Below are 6,455 nucleotides of genomic sequence, written 5' to 3'. Positions count from 1 at the left end.
GTTGGCCAGGACGAGGGTCAATCTTTTCCAGCAATGCAAGAGACATCTGCTCCAGTATCTAACAGCCCTGACATTTTATTTCCTTGAATTAAAAGATCTTTTAAAGGCCTAGAAGCTGTAATTTCCTGCACGCAAAAAGCCAGATCACTAGATCCAAATCCTCTGGGGCCCCTAGCTTGAGAAGTCAAGGTTTCTCCTGTCTGATAATAAGGTAAAAGCAAAAGCTGTGTTATTCTTTGACCTTTATTAATTTGCACAGTTTTAGTAGGCAGCGAGATCAAAACTTTAATTTCCCCAGTATAATCAGAATCTACTACACCAGGCACCACCGAAATTCCTTGAAAAGAAAGCGAGCTACGCCCCAGCACAAGTCCTACAATGCCCTCAGTTAGGGGGCCAGCCACTCCCATTAGAATCGGAGTAACCGGTCAGGGGTTAATATTGTTGTGGTGGTGGAACTGAGGTCCAGTCCTGCGCTACCTGGGGTTGATTGGCATGGCTTGTTGTCCCTGCTTGGCAGGACATTGCCGGCAAAAATGCCCCATTTGGCCACAAGAGAAACATTTTTTATTTGTAGAATCGTTTCCATTACGATTAATCTTTTTTTTTTTTTTTAGCCTGGGTGAGGCCCCCCGAGGGGCTTTTTTCCAAGGAGCAGGCTCTGTATATTGTGCATGCGACTGCTTTAAAAGCTCCTTTGTTTAAAAAAAAAAAAACTCTTTATCTTTCTAAGCCTTAGGCAATGCTCTGGGAGGCTTTGGAGGCAAAATGGGGAACTCCTGGGCCCTGGGAAGCACAAGTGGAGGTGGCGGTGGTCGCCTTAAATAAGAAAGTGGTGGATAAATTTTTAAAGCTTTGCGTAGACGGGGAGGGGGCTCGCCAGGACCCCTGGCCGCAGCGTCCTGTAAACCCTCTACTTCCTCAGGAGGTAGAGCACAGTCTCCCTCTTTTTCTTTGTCAACGGCAGAAAATATGACCTACGCAGAAGGTGGAGACCCACCATCCACCGCTATAGCCTCCCCCATAGGCTATCTAACAGCCTCATGACGAGGGTCCAGGACATTTCTAATCATATTCCACAGAGCAAAAGCATCTACACGAACCATTTCTGGCCCATGCAAAGTATAAAACAAACGTAGAAATTTAGACAGTCTTCCTGTGCTTACTTTAACGCCTCTATGGGCTAACATATGAAGTAATATTTCAATAAACATTTGTCTATTCTTAGATGCAGAGAAACCCATTCTTCTAGAGAATATTCTTACTGATTCTGTACCCTCCTCACCCTGCCTAAACTGCAGAGGGGCGCCGGCCACCTACAGGTACAATCCTAACCGTCCCGCGTTACATTCCCAGATTACTTCCTCCTCAGTGTCCCCTGTTCTGGGCGCTACTTGCCGGAGTCCAACTCCAGCAACCAGGGATTCAACCTGAAGAGATGACGGAAGAGATGACGGTGTCGGCCAGTGAGACAGCCTCTCATTTTTCTATGGACTGCTTGTTTATTCCAAGTTTAAGATTCTCTTTTATACTTTTACAGAAACATTAGGCCAGAGGTTTGACATTTTCAGTTCCCCCCCTACCAGATTTAATATCTCCATAAATCATTGTTGTTCTTCAAACAGAGTTCCTGCTTTAGTGATTCTCTCCGGATCAGCCTTATCATCTATTATCTACTTCTTCTAATGTGTCCTATAGTTAACTTGTGATTACATTGTAACTCATGCTATATTCCTCAGTTTACTACTTATCTTCCTAAATCCTGTTTGCCCCTAACATCCTGAGCTCACTATCTCTTAAAAAGGCTTCTAGCTATAGTGTCTCTAAAAATTCCTAACTTCTATCAGTTCAGTTCAGTTCAGTTGTTCAGTCGTGTCCGACTCTTTGCGACCCCATGAACTGCAGCACGCCAGGCCTCCCTGTCCATCACTAACTTCTATAAGCTATAGTAAAATATGCTAACTTTACAACATTCCTTAAATCTTTAACTTCTAACTATTATAATTTTTTCTAAGCCCTAAATTCAGTAAACTCCTTTGCCATAAACATTCTCCTCACAAATAGGCTTCAGATATCAATCCCTCCCATGGCCTCAAGCTACGGCCTATGTGCTCATCCTGGAACACTCTTTTGTAAAAGTCCTTGAACAAATGTCAATGATTAACTTTATGAATTATTTTCTGAGCACAACTGCAGAAGGCTTTTTGCCTTCTCATGCTCCTCTCAAGAACAATAAGCACCTTAATATTCCTTTTCAGTCAACTCAGCCGAGGAGAGGAAAAGACAAGTCAGAATTACAAGGCCTAACTCCTTCATCCCAGGATCCATGCCTGCGGAATGAGGAGAGGGGGCTGGGGACCGTGCCTTCATTTTGTCAGTAACGCCTAACGCGGCTCCCTACAAACTCCGGGAGTTGGTGATGGACAGGGAGGCCTGGTGTGCTGCAATTCATGGGGTCGCAAAGAGTCGGACACGACTGAGCAAATGAACTGAACTGAACTGAAGTTGGAGCAAGCATCTTTTAATTTCATGGCTGCAGTCACCATCTGCAGTGATTTTAGAGCCCCTCAAAAATAAAGTCTGTCACTATTTCCAATGTCTCTCCATCTATTTGCCATGAAGTGATGGGACCAGATGCCATGATCTTAGTTATCTGAATGTTGAGTTTTAAACCAACTTTTTCACTGTCCTCTTTCACTTTTATCAAGAGGCTCTTGAGTTCTTCTTTGCTATCTGCCATAAACGTAGTATCATCTGCATATCTGAGGTTATTGATATTTCTCCTGGCAATCTTAATTCCAGCTTGTGCTTCATCCCTATGTTTCTCATGATGTACTAGCATATAAGTTAAATCCAGTCCCATCACTTCATGGGAAATAGATGGAGAAACAGTGTCAGACTTTATTTTTTTGGGCTCCAAAATCACTGGAGATGGTGACTGCAGCCATGAAATTAAGACGCTTACTCCTTGGAAGAAAAGTTATGACCAACCTAGATAGCATATTCAAAAGCAGAGACATTACTTTGCCAACAAAGGTCCATCTAGTCAAGGCTATGGTTTCTCCAGTGGTCATGTATGGATGTGAGAGTTGGACTGTGAAGAAGGCTGAGCGCCAAAGAATTGATGCTTTTGAAGTGTGGTGTTGGAGAAGACTCTTGAGAATCCCTTGGACTGCAAGGAGATCCAACCAGTCTATTCTAAAGGAGATCAGCCCTGGGTGTTCTTTGGAAGGACTGATGCTAAAGCTGAAACTCCAGTACTTTGGCCACCTCATGCGAAGAGTTGACTCATTGGAAAAGACTGTGATGCTGGGAGGGATTGCGGGCAGGAGGAGAAGGGCACGACAGAGGATGAGATGGCTGGATGGCATCACTGACTCGATGGACATGAGTCTGAGTGAACTCCGGGAGTTGGTGATGGACAGGGAGGCCTGGTGTGCTGCGATTCATGGGGTCACAAAGAGTCAGACACGACTGAGCGACTGAACTGACTGACTGACTGACTGACTGAAGCAGGGTGACAATATACAGCCTTGACGTACTCCTTTCCCTATTTGGAACCAGTCTGTTATTCCATGTCCAGTGCTAACTGTTGCTTCCTGACCTGCATACAGACTTCTCAAGAGGCAGGTCAGGTGGTCTAGTATTCCCATCTCTTTAAGAATTTTCCAGAGTTTGTTGTGGTCCATACAGTCAAAGGCTTTGGCATAGTCAATAAAGCAGAAGTAGATGTTTTTCTGGAACTCTCTTGCTTTTTTCATGATCCAGTGGATGTTGGCAATTTGATCTCTGGTTCCTCTGCCTTTTCTAAATCCAGCTTGAACATCTAGAAGTTCACGGTTCACGTACTGTGAGAAATCTGAGATATGCAGATGACACCACGCTTATGGCAGAAAGCGAAGAAGAAGCCAAGAGCCTCTTGATGAAAGCGAAAGAGGAGAGTGAAAATGTTAGCTTAAAACTCAACATTCAGATAACTAAGATCATGGCATCTGGTCCCATCACTTCATGGCAAATACATGGGGAGACTGTGGAAACAGTGACATACTTTATTTTCGGGGGGCTCTAAAATCACAGCGGATGGTGACTGCAGCCATGAAATTAAAAGATGCTTGCTCCTTGGAAGAAAAGTTATGATCAACCTAGACAGCATATTTAAAAGCAGAGACATTACTTTGCCAACAAAGGTCTGCCTAGTCAAAGCTATGATTTTTCCAGTAGTCATGTAAGGATATGAGAGTTGGTCTATAAAGAAAGCTGAGCACGGAAGAATGGATGCTTTTGAACTGTGGTGTTGGAGAAGACTCTTGAGAGTCCCTTGGACTGCAAGGAGATCCAACCAGTCCAATCTAAAGGAGATTAGTCCCGGGTGTTCTTTGGAAGGACTGATGCTAAAGCTGAAACTCCAGTACTTTGGCCACCTCATGCAAAGAATTATTGACTCATTGGAAAAGACTCTGATGCTGGGAGGGATTGGGGGCAGGAGGAGAAGGGGACGACAGAGGATGAGATGGCTGGATGGCATCACCGACTCAATGGACATGAGTTGAGTAAACTCGGGGAGTTGGCGATGGACAGGGAGGCCTGGCGTGCTGCAGTCTATGGGGTCGCAAAAGGACACAACTGAGAGACTGGAGTGGACTGAACTGAACTGAACACGGCCTGGCCGCGGGTCCACTGGAGGGCGCCACTCGACCGGGGATTCCGGCCACACCCACGTGAGCTCCGCAGAGTCTGCCCAAGCGGGAGGGGCGGGACCCAGGACTAGAGAAACGAAACCTTGCCTACCGGCGGCACAGTACGCTCGGGAGCCGCCTAGGTGAGAACTAGCGGGCCGGGCTGGGGTGCACAGTTGCAGGGCCCGGGCGCGGGTACCTTGGACGCAGGTCTCCAGGGGGCAGAATGCGGGTTTACGGGGAGGGATGCCGAGTCCCGTGAGTGCAGGGCGCAAGTTACCCTGGTTACGGGCTGTCCCACTGGTCGGAGTGCCATTCCCCTAGAGGCGAGAGGGTCCCATGGATCAGGGTTCCCGCCGAGTCTGGTCCTGGGTCGTGGTGGCCCAGCCCGAGGCGCTGCCGGGGAGCGGCGCTTGCGTCCGGATGCGTCGCGTCCGGCCGCCGTACGGGCCGGCCCCCTCCTTCTTCCGGCGCCAAGTTTCGGTTTCTCTGCGGGTTCCTGGTCCATCCCGGCCCCGCGGGGCACTGCTGACCCTGCTCTCTGGCCGCGAGCAGCAGGTGGGCGCGGCGGGCCCGAGCGCTTTCCCCGGGCCCCAGCGACGTTCCCAGGGGCCCAGCCTCGGGTTGGACTCCCAGCGAGGAAGTGGTGGACTCCGGCTTTGAACCCAAGAGCACCCTACCTGGGAGGGGGCGCGGCGGGGGCTGATAGCTGATGGGGACCGCCAGACCGGGGGCCTCTGGCTCTACCCTGAACTGAATCCTGGGCTTTCACTAATTGCAACAACGGGAAAGTGATGTTGCGAAAAATGCCAGTTATCTTTTATTTCACAGTAACTTTTAGGAGACCGGGATCACTGCCCACGTAATCGGGCCGTCCAGAGCTCGGGGTGCTCCTGACTTATCAGGGTTGTCTGACTCATCAGAGTTGTCTGTGGCCAGGGGCTGAAGGCCAAGTTGGCGCCCCTCCCGTGATGGCCTTGACAGCTGGGAGTGGGCTGTGGCCCTGGGGGAAGCCAGGGAGGGCTCAGAATGGGGGAGTGGAGGTGGGGGCCTCCACCTGGTTTTCTTTGGTGGTGGTTGGGAGGATGTTGCTGGAAAAAGTGGGAAGGAAAAAAGTCCGGTAACTGAGAGGATAGAGAAGTGTTGGTACCTGCCATAACCCATAAGCCCCTGGTGCTGGGGAGAAACAACAGGACACTTTAGTGAGTAATTCTGATCCCTGCTGTGAGTTTTCTGGTCTGTGTGGAAGCAGAGCTTTGGACAGAGGGAATGCACCTTAGGAGAGAGGACTGGGCCCTGGGGAGTCATCGAGAGCTTTTAGTGAGAGAGCGCCCAGACTACAGAGGTGGTTATTTCAGGGGGCGTTGGGAGGGGGAGAAGGGAAGTGGGGATCAGGACCCTGAGGGTAACCGCACACTTCGGGTGCTTTTGGTCCTGCTCTCCCCCTACCCAGCCCACCGTCAGGGGAGAGCAAGTTGGTGGTGTCAGACGAAGTGAGAAGGAGACTCAGGGACCACAGGGGGCCGGCAGACAGGGAGTCGCTGTCTGATGGGGCCCTTTGCTTGCCCTCCTAGCTGGGGAAGGAGCCAACTGGGCCACTGTTCCAGCAGAATTCTTGGGTCTGAAGCCAACAGAAAAGGGTGACAGGTGGATCTTTGTGCCCCAAGAACCAAGATACGTGTCTCCACTCTCACCATGGATGAACTCAGCGGTCTCTGGAGGCTGGAGATTCTCAGCCTGAGTCCTGACCATGGTTTGCTGCCACCCCCACGCAGGGTG

The 6,455-nt window shown here is 49.5% G+C and overlaps 1 protein-coding gene across 4 annotated transcripts in view; it reads left to right on the top strand.

Annotated features, from left to right (window-relative positions):
- Positions 1–4,767: 4,767 nt before the first annotated feature.
- The window catches only part of LOC509283 (E3 ubiquitin-protein ligase RNF213), a 122,064-nt gene continuing 120,376 nt past the window's right edge, over positions 4,768–6,455 (top strand). For 3 of the 4 annotated variants that reach the window (XM_015458943.3, XM_002696144.6, XM_005221118.5), the window contains exon 1: positions 4,768–4,819. The gene's annotated coding sequence lies outside the window, so the exon portion shown is untranslated. Of the gene's footprint in view, positions 5,235–6,455 lie in introns of all 4 variants that reach the window. The other variant, XM_015458942.3, reaches the window with a different exon arrangement.

Source organism: Bos taurus, chromosome 19 (genome assembly GCF_002263795.3).
Source record: "Bos taurus isolate L1 Dominette 01449 registration number 42190680 breed Hereford chromosome 19, ARS-UCD2.0, whole genome shotgun sequence".
NCBI lineage: Eukaryota > Metazoa > Chordata > Mammalia > Artiodactyla > Bovidae > Bos > Bos taurus.
This window is presented reverse-complemented; position numbering and strand designations above follow the sequence as displayed.